Genomic DNA, 15,953 nt, shown 5'->3' with positions numbered 1-15,953 from the left:
ATAGTGAATAAGTGCCTAAGGGTAAGAGGTCAAGGATAAAGACCTTCCTCAGATGTCAATATTCAGGCAATTTATCTAGTCTTATTTAATCTCACCAGCCACTTTCCTTCCTTTCCTCTCCTCTCTTTCCTCTTTCCCCTTCCCCCCAGTCTACTTAGGGAAACTAAACATCCCTGCTGCCAGCAAAGCTTAGCGTAAGTGTAATATTACGTGAATCAAAGGCCCTTTAGGCCATGATATAGACTGGTAATTTATTACTGAAGAACAGAGACTTTTTTGAAATTTCCTTTAGTTCAGGAAGATCACTATGAATTAACTAGGCAAGAGGGCAGCAGGTGCTCATTAAATTTACAGTCACTGGCAGCAGGCAGGGAAGTATTTAAAAAAAAGAATATGCAGCTGTGCTGACACATGTAATCGCAGCCATCCACACACACACAAGATATGTGGAGGTAGACACAGAGTTTTGGTCTCTGTGCTCGAGCTGTGCTAGCACACAAGGACCAGTGCTTATTGTGCAGGTGATTAGGTCCCTAAAATGGCAAATTGCTTAGACTGGACCTCTAAATGCTGTGTGAGAAACAAATGAGTTACTTGCAGGACTGGGCTTAGCTGAACTTCCCAGCTGAAATGACCTTAAACTTCAGAGAAGTTCATAGCCTGGTTGCAACTTTGTGGTTTTGACATTTCTCCATTTACCAATTTGTGAGTCTGTGAAATAACAGCTTCAACAGATCTCTCCTTAATCTATGTTCTTCAGCCATCAGACAGTGTTTTATGTATAACTTGTATTTCAAACTAATGAAATTACTTTTTCTGCAGAAAGGAGGTTAATTTAATAATAGAAAAAATGTGTATGTAGTAAAGTCTCTGACAGTTAAATGAAAGGCAATGTGTAAAACTAAGTCTCTCAATGTAACCTGGTTTTCAAGGAATTACAAGGGTCTCAAATTTAGTCTGGCATCTTGAGGCACAAATCAGTAATTTTAACCCAAAATATTTTAAACAAGTATTCTGAGATTTTTAGATACATATTTACAAGGAAATCGATCTTCATTGTCCAGCTCTGGTGAATTTTTCTGTTCACAAAATGAGGTTTATTTTTGTCTCTTCATGTTAAAGTCACCTATGTGTTACATGTGGACCCATTTCCCAAACTAGGAAACAGAAGTTATGTTTTGCACAAAGGTCATGGATTCTTCAAGCTGGAAGCCTATTTAGCTGACTAATAGGTTTAATCTCAGCCCTATGAAAATGAATTAATCTAATTAATTGACTATAACTTTAATTAATATTGATGCAATAAACTTCTTAGACTTCTAGGAAAAAAAGGCAACAGAATAAAGCCAGAGTGCTGTTAGATAAATAAAATGGCAAGTACTCTTTGATGAAAAGTTATTGTAGAAGCAGATAAAATGTTCATGTCAAGATGTATTTTCACGGATTTCTGATCAGATTTGATGCCAACTTGAGAGTAAATCTTTTCTTCTCATCTCATTCTCTGTAATGCCAGCATGGGATTCCCTAGAACCTGTGCTGACACTGTCTTCGCAATGTCAATCACATTCCCATCTCAGGTGAAACTAATCAGAAAGATTCATCAGAAATATATTTTTTCAGCCACTTCCATATCTCACAAGGATTTCCTGTCATGGATTTTTTAGAAGAAAAAGAGCTGCTTGCTTGGGGTGATCTTATTAACACTTTTGAATTTAGTATACATGAAATCCAGTTATCAACTCGATCTCCCTGTAATGGAAAAAGAGCTACGTGGAAATGCCTAACATGAACTGAAAATGACAACATAAAGTAGAAATAAACAAATCTTACATAGTGACATAAGATGACTGAATCGTTCATCTTAATACCAAAAATGTTTAGCAATCTGTCCAATTTCCTCATTTTAGACATGCTTTATTACTCCATTTTTATATGAGATCACTAGATAAAAAGATCTGATGAAACAGTTGCTGATTTGTCATCTCTTTTTTTCTTTCCTTGTGATGATTCATACCCTTTTTTAAAACTTTAAGATGCATTCTGCAAAGTGGAGTCAGAGTAATAAACTTATTTCCATAGCCGTGAGCTTATTATCTTAGTAGCTGTCAAAAATGGATGAGGCCATACTCATGCCATGGGTTTTATCATACTTTTCCTTCCCAAAGGCTGTGAATAACTCCGCAATTTGAGAAGTCAATGTCCACTCTAACACTAGTTCCTGATGCATATTTTTACTGGATAAATGCATATGTGGGTTTACTGAAATACATCTACTCAGCACAAGACATTGTCTTTGGACAATATGCATTCAGAAAGAAAATGTTAAGATTATTAAAGTATCTAAGTATCTGGATTTTAGTTCAAGTCATCTATCTCCCTCTCTCCATTACTTTTTCAGTCCCTCTCACTTTTTTTTTTTTTTTTTTTCCCATTGGTGTTAGTCCATCTATCTCTGCCATTTGCAGTATTCCTTGAGGTAGGCATAAGACACATCTACCATATATGCAAGTGATGTCCTAGCCTATTCAAACCTCCTAGGGCTTTAATAGTATCTGAGAAAGTTTAACTCTTACTTTTCCGGAGGATTTTTTCTCTTCAGTTGGTTGGTGTGGTACCATGGCAGAGCAATGTGTTTGAATTTCTGCTTTTTTCAGTCTCTCATGTGAATCTTAATTGCTCTCTGGCTGTTTCATACTTTGTTCATGTTTGGCCCCTCTACAGAATCTGCAGCATTCCAATTACATACTTCTACTCCAAAATGGATTTGGCATCATTTCTGAGAGAGCTTCTGTTCTCAGTGAAGTCTTTCTCTCTCGGATATGCACACATAAATACATATTATATTCTCCCATACATCCATTTAATCTTAATAGTATCAGTGCATTGAGGAAGCAGACATAGCTTCTGTAGAATCACAGAATCATTTTGGTTGGAAAAGACCTATAATATCATTAAGTCCAACCATTAAACTAAAATTGACAAGCTCACCACTAAACTACGTCTCCTAGCACCTCATCTATGTGTCCTAAATATCTCCTGTGTCTTTTAAATGACTCCCATCACGTCTCTGGGCAGCCAGTGTTTAACAACTCTCCCAGTAAAATAGTTCTTCCTAATGTCCAGTCTAAACAGGCACAACTTAAGGCCATTTCCTCTTTTCTATCACTTGTTACTTGGGAGAAGAGATTGATCTCCATCCCTGTACAACATCTTTTCAGCTGCCTCCAGACTAAACAAACTCAGCCATTCTTCACAAGACTTTTTTTCAAGACCCTTCACCAGCTTTGTTGGTTCTGTCTGGATGGAATAGTGGAAATGAGACCTTTACTGTAAATGTGCTGTATTTTTTTCTAGTCCCTGCCTTGAAGTCAGCACACATTTGACTTGATTAATGCTTTTTATCAGATGGAGGATTCTTTATTGTTCAATTGCCATATTTCTGGTCTGCTAAAGTGTTCCCTAGTCAGCTATGTACACAAAAGTACAGAAAATAGGACTTGAAATCTAGTGTGTTCTGTGCCCCATGGTAGGACAAACGATACCAATCTGTTTTGAAGACTCTCCAGTGATGAATATTTTACAATTTCCCTAGGCAATCTATTCTACTACTTCACCTTCCTTACCCTTAGGAAATTTTCCTGATCTAATCTCGTGCTCCCTTATACTATTTAAGTTTATTGCCTCTTGTTCTAAATGCCGTTGATGGGGAGAACAAGGTATTCTCCTCTCCCTTTCTCTACCTCTTTTTAAAATGTTTTTGAACACTGGCATCATGTTCCTCATCAGTTTTATCTTCTTTGAGCTAAGCAATGCCAGTTCTTTTAATTTTTCCCCACAGTTCACATTTTCTAGACATTTGTTTATCCTCAGCTGCTCTCATCTGGACTACTTAACATTTTTCCTTTAAGATTTTTTTTTAAGATCTTTTTCTTTCATTCAATTTGTGAGGATCCTTTTGAATTTCAGTCCTGCCCTTAAGAATGTTTGCAGCCCCTACTGTCTCACTTAGTATATGATAGATTTACTAAAGGTGCTTTTTCATCCATATCATTAATATGACTGTTGATATTACAGAACCAGAATATAAACCTTTGGTTTTGGTAAATTCCTTCTTTAAGATGGGAAATGTCAACTGCTGTCTAAATACAGCTTTCTAACAATTTTTACAATTTCATCTCTACATGTTCTACTAGCTTGCTTATGAGCATATTTTATGAGACAGAGTCAAAGACCTTAATTAAAGAGATAATATCTTCCACTTTTGCTCGATCCATAAGATATGTTATTTTTTCACAGAAATAAATTGGATTATTTTGACATAATTTGTTCCTGATAAATCCTTACTGATTGTTGTTCATCTCTTTTTTTTTTCCTCTGTTATTTCTTGTTTGTGTTTTTTTAAAAAGCCCTTTTCTGATGATGTTTGCAAAATATCTGTCTGGTTCAATCTTTTTTTTTTTCTCAGAACTTAAGCTGTATGTGTGCACTAAAATTTTCTGTAGGTTCTTTTCCTTTCTAAATTACCCAGATGTGCCTTTGCCATTTTAGTGGTGCCTTTTTTGTCCTATGTGGTTTCTTGAAGATCACAGATGATACCACTTCCCTGAGAACAAGGCTGAAACACGTAATGGCTGTGTGATTAAAAGTCTTTAATTTTTCAGATCATCTATGATCTTTTCTTTCATAATTGACTTAATTTCTGTGTCTTTTTTTAAAATCCTGCGGTCCATTTATCAGAACATGTTGATTGTTGGGCTCTCATGTTATGCCTTAACCATTGTTAGCAACTGTCAGAAGGTCCACATTCCCCCAAAGCTGGGACATGCTTGCTTCTTGAGACATATTTTAACATTTTCTAAATCTTTTCTTCTAATCTTATATCTCTTTCTAACAAATGTCTGTTAGCTCAGTCAAATTACAGCTGTCATCTTGAATTAATATTTGTATCTCTTCTTCATTGTTTCCCAATCTTTTTGTATCGGTGCACCCAAATCACAAATGCATAACAATGAGTTGTTTCACTCAATTTCCTTTCTGTGACGCTGCTAAGAACAATTTCATCCTTTTTGCTTTAAGAGACTTTACCCAGATTGTTGCACTTTCTTGTTCTCAGTCAGTCACATCTGAAGAGTCTCTTCTGTAAAGCTAGTGAATGTCATGCAAAAACATGTATACCCTTTTCAGGACATGCAAACTGCCCTCCACCAATGGCTTATGAAGCATCTTCCCAAAGTCAAGGAAACTAAAGCCCTTCCGGTGAACCATCTGTGCAGGCCTACTTTCATCTCTAGCATGAATCTGTCCTAGTCTGATACTTTGACCCTTGATGGAAGGATTAATGAAAATACCATCTGAGCCTCTGACTCCTTAACCCTTGCTCTGAGCCTCATTGTCACTTTTGATCTGTTTAGAGGCATTCTTGTCAGTATTGTTAGCATTCAGGTCCTTTGTTATATCACATTCACTTCCATAGCATATGCTATTGAATAACCATTTTGGAGCATCTCTCATTACTCTTTGCACAAATAATGATCTGTCCTTGGGCATACTGCAAAATCTTTTTTACATGCAAACACCATTGTAAGGTATTCTTTTTCAGTCTGAATACGTTCATGCTCTGTTGATGCAAGAGTCCTCCTCTTTAGAGCCAAGACTGTCTGTTTTCTAGTAGTTGTTCCTTGGTAGTTCCTCACTGCCAATTCATAATAGCTGGCTTGTTCACATCATGAAAAGACAAGATGGGCCTGTGATCGGTCCTACGTTAAATAGGACAGCTGTATATTGGTGATATTTGTAAAACTTGGTTATCATTTGATTTGCTTCTGCAGAAATGAACAGCAGGAGTGAAGTCTGAACAGGGAAGTCATGGTGTCCCAAGGATAACACGGTACTTGTTTTTAGGTTTTTTTTTTTTTTTTTCTTGTCTTGAATCAATTTCTCATCTACTTCCTGACTGTAGCAAGTAAATTTGGAAATGGCTGTGTTATGCTAGGCCAGTGTGCTAGTACCACATTCTATTTACAGCCTTGATCCCTGTATAGCTGGTTACAATGCTGACTTCTGCAATCCTGTCCTTAATGCTTGCTATCAATAAAAATTCAGCTATAGGTTTCAGAAAACATGTACCTAGCCACAATGGTCTCTATGCTGTAAGGCATCTGTTGCTTTGGTTTTTTTTGCTATTAATTTTTGCCAGAATCTTTTCTTTGGTATTAAATATAAAGACTTAGAATGCATGTGAATTTTTCTCCACTGAGTGATATTATCAGGAAATAGGGATGGAATACTTAAATTAGTTAATTATGAAGGTTGCATTGATTTAAGAGGACTCCTGCATCACAGGAAAGAGTTTTTAACTTAGGGTTGCAACACCTCTTCAATGTTTTCCCTACTGAAAAAAAAAAAAAAAGTTGCAGAAGTGCCAATATTTTTGTTTTAAATAGAACAAAATTTTTCATTAAAACAGTTATGTTACTTTTAATTTCAACACAACTCAAAATGTTAAATATAATGGGTAATTTTGTCTTTAGCCAGATAAAGTTTCATTCCTTCTCAATAAAATTATAAATTATAAACAACATATTATACTCACAAATACAGAAGCAAAAGGAAGTCCAATTTACTATAATTGAGATATTTCATGTTCAAGTGTCAAATGAAATGAACTATAGACTGGCTGTAAGATGTGAAAAGAAGGGTTTGATTTTTTTAAGAGTATTTTGTGGGAAGAAGGGTTTTATTTAGGCTACATGACCATCCAGTTGTGTTAGGTCAAGAAAACATGACATTACGAAGAAATGAAACTGAAAATGAGTGTTAATAGTAGCTGAATTCTGAATAACATTTGTGTTCTCAGAAGCTCATCCTGTTGTTTTTGAAGCTTAGAGGAGAGGTCTGCAGGACAATGACTGACTGCTGTAACTGGATTGGCAAGACAGGATGGCTGTGGCTGTCAGAAATAGCTTTGCTTGTTTTGTAACAGGTAATTCCGAATAGCTATGGAGCAGTCATGACAGAGTACTGGAGAGCAGACACCAGAAGGTCTACGACCCATTAAATTGCACTCAATAACAAGATGGCAGCATTTCACTTGTCTATCTATATATGGAACAAAGAAATCAATGTGCTTTAGTAAGGTGAAAAATTCAGTTTGATTGACACCTAAGGTCTTATGCTGCCAGAATAGAAGCATCTTGAAAGGATCTAGTAGTAGAGAAATTGTTCAATAAATACTATTTTATTGCAACTAGATATCTGATGGTAATAGTAGTGATGAAGATATTTTTTCCCATTCTGTAAGTAACTGAAGGATGTTAAACCAGTCAAATGATCAGATCTAAATAGCCTGAAGAGTATTTAAGTATTCAAAATATTACTGCTGTAAGGAGGCTAGCTGGTGAACTCTCTGATCCATTACCACTTGTATTTTTTGAAACATGGGGTATTCCAGAGAACTGGAAAGAGGTTAATGTTAAACCAATGTTTTTAAAGATGATTTTGATGTTGTGCAGAATTAAGAGTCTATCAAGTAAAATAATAGCCTCTTTGGTAAAGTTCTGTCATTAATTAGCAAATAATAAATAAACAATTAAAGTAAACTAATATAAAAATGAGGAAATTAATATTCCAGTTACTTGGAACAGTTTTCATCATGGCATGATGTTATTTATTTTTTTCTTCTTTTTCACTGTTGTATGCGTAACCAAGAAGGTGTTTCCAAAACATGTCTGTTAAAATATGCAGTTGACACAACTGTTTGGCAGAAGAGGATGAATATTATAAGTTGATTAAGTTATCTGGTATCCTATGAAGAAGAACATCAGCATAATCAAACAGTTGAGGATATAATTAATTCTCTATATGGAAAGGACATTAGTATTTCACAGGAAGCTGAGCACACAAAAACCTCTTTATGGGTAAAATAGGTATGTAACAGGTATTTATGTATTCTTGCTGTTCAAAAAACATGTAGATAAATTGTATAAGCTGCAAGAAGGAGACATAAAAATAATCACAGATGAAAATATATTCCCCTTTACAAAACTCTCAGAATTTTCAGATTCTGTTTGTGTTACAATAGAGAGGATGCACGAAAGCAATGATGCAGAGATCTTCATTTTAGTGACAAAATTTTAAAATCCAGAATAGAATTAGAAATATAAAGAGTATTTACAAGTGCAGAACCCTGCTAAATCACATGGCCAAGGTTACAAACATGCTAAGCCTAGGTAGTCATGCTTCCTCCTTACCTGTTTTCTGTGATTTCTAATGACTACTTCAGTCACAAAATATGGGTGAAATATGATAATTGCAAGAGTCTGTCATGCTATAGAGCATATTTAGACAATTTTTTTTTCCAGGGCCTTGATGATTTTTTTTTTTTTTTGTAAAGGTGTCCTTCAGGCTTGACTCCTGGCTATAGTGTGCTTTTTGGATTTTACATGTGCTACTCTATTTTGTTACCAACCAACTTAAATAGCAAAGGTGCACATTGTAGTCTTTATTGCCTGTAACAGTGCTCTTCAGTTGCTCTTGCTTTGCTTGGCTTTGTATTAAGCTCTGTTGCAATTTCAGATTTTTCCCATTGCCATCCAAAGAATGTCCACTTTCAAAACACATCCTCTTCTGTGTCAATTTGCTCATGAGGAGAGGAATCTGGTACGCTGCAGTAATTACTGTTTTCTTTCTTCTTCCTTTTCTTTCCTCTTCCCCTTCACATACTTAGTTTCTCATATGATGCACCTACAGGAGCTGGCTCATGCACCTTATATTCTGCATTTCCAAGGACAGAGAGACAGAGCACATCAAGACAGTGGGATATTTCAAACTCCCTTTTTTTCTTCACGTATTCATACTCCTTTCAGTAAATACTTCCTGGAAATACATTTACCTATATTTCTAGAGCTAAGTCTGTACTAACAATATCTCTAAATTTCTACCTCTCTGTTGGTAAGTTATCTCTTGTAATTGATGTGACTAATATATTACACTAATTAACCTTCAAATAAACATGTTTATACAGATGCTTTGTAAAGAGGTGTATTTTGTTTGTTGAAGGAAATAGTTCAAGATTAAATTCTTCTAGTAGGAGAAAGATCTATTTTTTTTTTCTGATTCTCTGACCTCAACAGGAAGATAGCATCTCATTATGGAGCAGTGCCAGTGCTTAGAACTGTCTGATTGAAAAATCCTTTTTTTAATTATTATTATTTTTTTGTGGAGTTCGTGTTACTTTTTCTCTTTAAATGTGAAATCCCTTGCTGCAGTGTTATTTCAATGGAATATCTTCCTGCATGTCATCTTGCTGTACACTTAAAAGCTAGTTTTAAAAGAGGCTTAACTTTGCAGACATGCTTGTTTCCTTTGAAACAGTTTAGAAACATGTTGTCAGCAGATTTGTAGAAAGCAAAGTAGCATGAAGGAGTAAGGGGAAAGTTTTGAGTATTGCCAAAAACTAGTACAGATTTTGGAATACCAGGAAAAATAATTCAGGGGTTTTTGGAATGCAACACTTATCATTACAAATCCTTTTTCCTTTTATTAGTGTTATTATTTCTGTTACTGTCTTGCCAAAGTCATTCAACTTGCAAGAATGAAATGGAGACGTTTATCCCAAAAGTAACTAAAGGAGTTCTTAAGAATTAAAAATTAATTAAAGAATTAGATATTATGTATTTAGAAGCAAAGGCCAGGTGTTGTGGTTTTGCCCAGCCAGCAATGAAGTACCACAACAGTCTCTCACTTGTTGATGCCATTCACCTGCACCCTCATTAGGATGGTAAAGAGCCCAGTGAAATGGGAGGAAAAAAGTTAAGCAAGGTTATTGTGGATTAAGACAAGGGTAGGGAGGGTTTTGCCTGGTTCCAGGCAAAACAGATTCCAGTATTCAACTTAGAGAGGAAAGTAAGGAAAGTTTATTCTACTACCTACAAGAAACAGAACAGAACAAAAAGCAAAAAGGGAGTAGGATGATTGAGAAAATGACAAACCAGGACTTTAAGATCTCTCTCCTCCACCATTTTTTTCTTCCTGGGCCCAGCTCACTGCTCCCAATATCTCTACTTCCTCCCCTCTCAACAGCTCAGGAGAGCACGGAATGGGGGATGTGGTCAGTCTCTCACAGATGGGCTCTGCCGCTTCTCTCTTGTCAGAGGAGGATGACTCCTGGCATTCTTCCCTGGTCTGATCTGGGGTCCCTACCCAGGAACACACTCAATGAACTTCTCTGGTGTGGATTCTTCCCAGCAGTTGCAGATTCTGTAGATACAGGGTCCCTCCCTTGGGACATGGCCTCTTCTGGGCATAATTCTAACAAGCTTCTTTGGCATGAATTCTTCCCCACAGATACAGCTTCTGTGAATATGGGGGATCCTTCACATGGGACACAGCCTCCTCTGGACATAGTCACTACCCCTGGCTCAGAGTCTTCAGCAAAATGAGTCACTGCCCCAGATGTGTGGTCTTTTACAAAATGCAAACAAATCTCAGCTTCACGAGTTCCTCTACACAGGATGCAGGGGAGTCTCTGGCCAGCACACCCTCTCCTCTCTTCCCTCACTGATCTTGGAGTCCCCATGGTTTACTTCTCTCTCTTCACACTCCTTACACCACTACCAACTGGAAAAGAGGAAAGGACAGAAGAGAAGAAAAAAACCAAACCAACAGGAAGCACCCTCCTCTTCCGGCTTCTTCTGAAAAAGTGATCATGGAGACATCTAATTGGCTCAGCCCCAGCAGTGGGTCTGGCTCAAAGCTGGGGAGAGTTTTGAGCAACTACTTACAGAAGCCATCTTTACAGCCCCTGTCCTGGTTTAGGCCCATCAGGGAACAAAAGACCACAATTAGCCTCAAATACCAAAGACGCTGAGAATTGCCAAAGGGCAGGGAGAGCTTAATTGCCCCTTAAGGTTCAGGACAAAACAGACCAGGCCACTCGGCTTGTGGAAGAAAATAGAAGATAATTTAATGCAACAGCAACTAAAACATAACCATAAAACCCCAAAACGTAACCAAAATGAAACAACACAGAGTAATACAACAATGAAGAGTTCGACCAGCCATTTAAGAACATCTTCTCGCCACACCTCCCCTCCTCCAGGGCTCAGAGCCCTGATCCTGGTGTTTTTACCTCTTCCCCCCTGAACAACCCAGGGGCACAGGGAGTTGGGGTTTCAGCTTTTTCCATTTGTCCCTCCTCAAGACAGGTGGGCTCTGCACCAGTCATCCCTGCAAGTCCGTGGGGTAACTCACACACACGGCAGCCCTGCACAGGCTGCTCTAACGTGCATCTATCCCAAAGGCTGCAGCTCCTCTCTGCCTCTTGTGTGGGGCTGCTCTGCGGCACACAGGCTCTCCAGCATGGCCTGGGCCATGGCCGTCTCCCCACACAGTCTCTCGCCCATCTGGGATCACTCACATGGAGCTGCTGGTGGCTCTCAGTCCTGCCATGGGTCTCCATAGGTTGCAGGGGCACAGCTTGCATTCTCGCTACGGCTTGCAAGGGGGTCCCTGGTCTACTGCTTCTCCTTCCTTCCTCCTTCTCTGGCTGAAGGGTCTGCGTGGTCGCCTCCATCTTGTATCACTCCTACACCTCCTGCCTCGCATTTCAAATTCCCGTCCCCTAAATAGTGATGGCAGAGGCACCAGATTGGCCCAGCCGGGCCGGAGGTGGGTGTGAACCCAGGAGCCGGGGGAGAGTCCAAAAACTCTTTACCGGGTCTTCACTGCAACCCTCTCCCCCTGTTACCAAGCAAAAGCTGCTCCTTGCTAAACTATGACAGCCCTTACCAGGAAAGTCTGTCATGTCAAACCATGACACCAGGCCATCTTCTTACAGAACAAATTTGTTATAAAATTCCTCTTGCATCAAATTGATAAACATTGTAAGAGCCATAGCAATAAAAAATAGAGGAAAATTATTATTAATTAACTAAATTTCATTTGCTATGCAACTCACCCAAACTGTGCAGCCTGAGACAGTGTGCAGAACTCATATATTTGGATGGTTATGATCTCCATAATGCACTATGAAAGAGGGAAATGTGCATATAAGGAAGGAAGAAACTTTTGTAACTAAACAAAGTCTGCCTATTTTTTCAGGATGAAAATGTACCAAATATCAAGGAAATGGTCAAGTAGGAGGAGGTAGCAGACCTTTTGCAATCAGTCCTGTTATGTTTAAGACGTCTGGAGGGGGCTGAGCTAAAACTGGCAACTTGAAGGAGTCAGAGTTGTTGTGAAATGAGATCAGTTTTATGTTATTAACCAAACATTAAGAATTTACAAGGATTGAATACACTTACATGTACATTCCAGCAACAGTCTTTGGTGCTTACTTATTTGCAGCTATGCATTTTTCTTTTCATCTGTTGAGTAGATTTAGTTAGTGAGGAGGCAACAAAAGTCTTTCCTCTGACCCTTTCAATAAAGGCTAAGAAGTGTGTGGAAGAGGGAAATTTGTCACTGTGGGGCTACCATGTATGGTGCCTATGGGGACGTAAGGGGAATGATGACACTAGGATTTCTAGTGGTGTCTCTGGAAAGCATGCCTTTGTGTTAATCGAGACCTATGGCCAGCTCTTGTTTGACAGGCACAGTCTAGCCCTTAATCACTGCACATTACAAGCCCAAATAGGATCATTTCCAGTGCTATGAAGTAATAATATTTATTAGAAGGCCCAATAAAACTTTCCTCTGTAGCTGGGCTCTTATTCAATGGTGCCGTTATATAAACAAGTCTTAGAAGACTGTTTCCAGTTTCAGACATGTAGCAGAAGGCTTAATCTGAGAGACGCAGTGATGTGTGATTTTAGGCACTTTTTTCTGTTTACATAATAGCAGACTAAATATTGAAGATGACTTGGGGACTACAGTGTTTCAGCCAAACACATTCCTTACAATGATTTATTTCCTTTTTTCCCTTCTTTCACTTTAGAAACATTTGGGGTTTTGTTTTGGTTTGTTTTTTTCTTTGCTTTCTCTTTTTTTGTTTTATTCTGGGGAGTCTGTACCAACATCAGCTTCCTATATGTTAAAGGTATCTCAGGATTTACTAGTCAGCCTAGGTCAAGTGACATTTGCTGTATTTGTTTTCATAAAAGCTATGTGTACTATATACTTCTTGAACTGGAAATCACACAATGCTCCTTATTTGCCTTCAATCACTAACAGATGCAGAATAGTCAGATCATTTCACTTTAAATTGACCTAAGGGATTAAAGGAGTTCAAAGGAATTTCCAACTAACTAGTGCGGCTGCTTTCTCTGACTTTACTTCTTGAGCCTTCAGGGTCACAGTCTCTGGTAACTTAATCTGTCTCTCCCTCCTGATTTGTTCACTTCCTTCCTTTTGTTTGCTTCTGGAGCAGTAACCGAGTAACTAGGTTCAACTCCCATGTTTGCTGGCTTCTGAATTTTTAAACCAAACATTTGTGCTTGGAGGTGGGTGCTCTGTTGAGAGCACATACGTCAGAAATGCAGCTTTGAAGTAGTTTTCCAACTTTAGTTCACATATATTGATAGGCATAGAATTGCATCAAAGGTAAATGTGAAAAAAAAAGTCTGCTGGCAGCAGTTTAAATTTGCTGTGCAAAGGTGTCAGCCTCCACTGAAAAAAACTGCAGGGATCTGAGCAGGACTGAAAACTACTCTCAGTGCAGCAGATGGAGTACCGGGAAGAAGCGTGGGTCTCCTGATGTTCATGAAAACTGTCCTGAAAAGGAGTTAAGAGCAGCTGACTCACAGCAGAAGATGTAAAATCCTAGGGGTGGAAGAGGAGAGCAGACCCACAATCTGTTTCCAGTCAGGGATAGTCAATGGCGTTTCTGCATCTTTTGTTGTTTTTTTTTGTTTCAGAAATTGATCAGGAGTCTTTGTGTGGATTGTCTCAGCTACCAGGGGACAGGAGCTTACTTAGCAGGTGGCCATCTGAAAAGTGGCTAATGTTTTAAAAAATACCTCTGCCTGCTGCCAGGACTTTGGTGTTTCCAGTTTTGACATGTACTTGTAGTGCATGAAAAGAGCTTTCTTTCAAAGGCTCTATGTGTCCTTACTTTCTTTGCTATTATCTTCTCTATAAATCAGTTTTTATTTAAAAAAAATCAAATCTGACAACCTTCTAACCAGATTCATAATCAAAAAAATGAAAAATACTTTTGTCAGTATTCTTGAATTTCTTAACGTAAAGCATATTGACTATGAAAGGGTAGATATTTAAATCTCTGCATCATTAATATCTGAAAGTTAGAAATTCTTAATTAACTAAATAAAAATCTTCAAAATATAAGCAAGATCTTTCCAAGGAAGACAGTGATTTATGGCTTGTGTTTGCCAAGATTATGAAAAAAAAATCTCTTGTCATTACTAGAACTGCCACCATCCCCTTCAATGATTACTGTCACCTCAACAAAAGTAATTTAAATTATTATTTTACCTACTCATTCCTGATTAAAAGGAAGAAAACATGTGAAACAGAAGAAATGGCATAATGTATGATTTTCCTGGACTGGCATTGTATTTTTGGATAGCAAGCAATTTGCACTTATGAGTTAACATTTGTGTTATTCTTTCATTATAAACCAGACACGTAAAATGTGTAAGGATGGAGCAAAGATTGAGGTACCTCTAATCCAGCCAAAGTGGCCAGAGATGTTTCCAGCAACATTGTCATAATTTCTTTGGAACTGAATTCTAACAGCTCAAGGAAACTTGGGAAGTTGTCAAGTTTAAGAAATCAATGGGATCAGAGGACAAATATAGAGAAAAAATAGAGAATCTGATGGGGGGGGGGGACGAAAGAAAAAAGTAGTTATTTTTTTGAAGTTAATTTGAGTCTTTGCTTGTTCAATTTTTAGAAGAGACGGGGGATATGTTAATGAAACTGCTGCATAAGCATAGAAGCCTTTAATCCCATGGTTCCTCCTTTTCTGCACTGCTCCAGTAAGTGCTATGTTGTCATTTGTTCCTTTGTGGTGACAAAGAAGACAATGATTATATAAGGTAGGCAAAACCTTAATAGTGTGAAAGATGGAAGGAAAGACATTTTTCTTCATTTTGACACTGACATCTCCCTGTAAATCAAGCAGCAAGTTAAAGCAGTTGCAGATGAAATGCAAAAATCTAAATCTGTGATTTAGTAATGTTTCTAACAACTTGTGGAGGTCTAGACTTTTTTAGTTATCCTGGATGCACATACCCTTAAATTCTGATCTAAAACAAGGAGAATGAAGAGCACTTTGGCCCAATGATGTTACTGAGGAAAAATGTGTAGGAATTTACTTGGTCCTTGGAAGCCCAAGGCAAGTTGGTAGACATTTACAACCAGAGCAGGGTGCTTCATGGCCACAACCTGTGCCGCGCAGATGCATGAGGTCACAATCTAAACAAATACAGTAAGAGAAATGTGGTGAGAGAATCATTATCCAGATTGCTAAGACATGTGTTTTGTAGCATGTTATACCCTTTTTAAAAATTATCCAACAGATGGTGATACTTTCCTCCAAGTATTCAGGGAGACTAGACTTAGAATTCAATCTACATTTACCTTGGCTTTCTTCCATCTTCTGACTCATACCTTCTTGGATCATGAATCCTGTATGACTCTGTAACGCAGACCACCGTATGGTCTCTGTAGATATGAACTTGTTTCCTTCTGTGGATGATGAAGAAGAGGGAGAGCTCATAGGATCACTGATAGTCAGTCCTTAACCTGGGTAATTCTGATGTCTCCCTGGTGCCTGCAACCTGTAGTTAATCATAGCAGTCTTTAATTGGTATTTAGCTGATCCTGCAGCATTTTAAGCCGTTGGAGATACTGAAATTGGTTTCCTTAGAAGAAAGCTCAGGACCTGTGTTTTTTATCATACTGCTCAATCCTTTATTTATGGAAGTTCTCTGAACTTTCTCTGACATTTTAGTGACTTTTTGTTTTATCTAAGTTTCCAAAAGATTAATATT

The sequence above is a fragment of the Colius striatus genome, chromosome Z (assembly GCF_028858725.1).
Source record: "Colius striatus isolate bColStr4 chromosome Z, bColStr4.1.hap1, whole genome shotgun sequence".
Lineage (NCBI taxonomy): Eukaryota > Metazoa > Chordata > Aves > Coliiformes > Coliidae > Colius > Colius striatus.
This window is presented reverse-complemented; position numbering follows the sequence as displayed.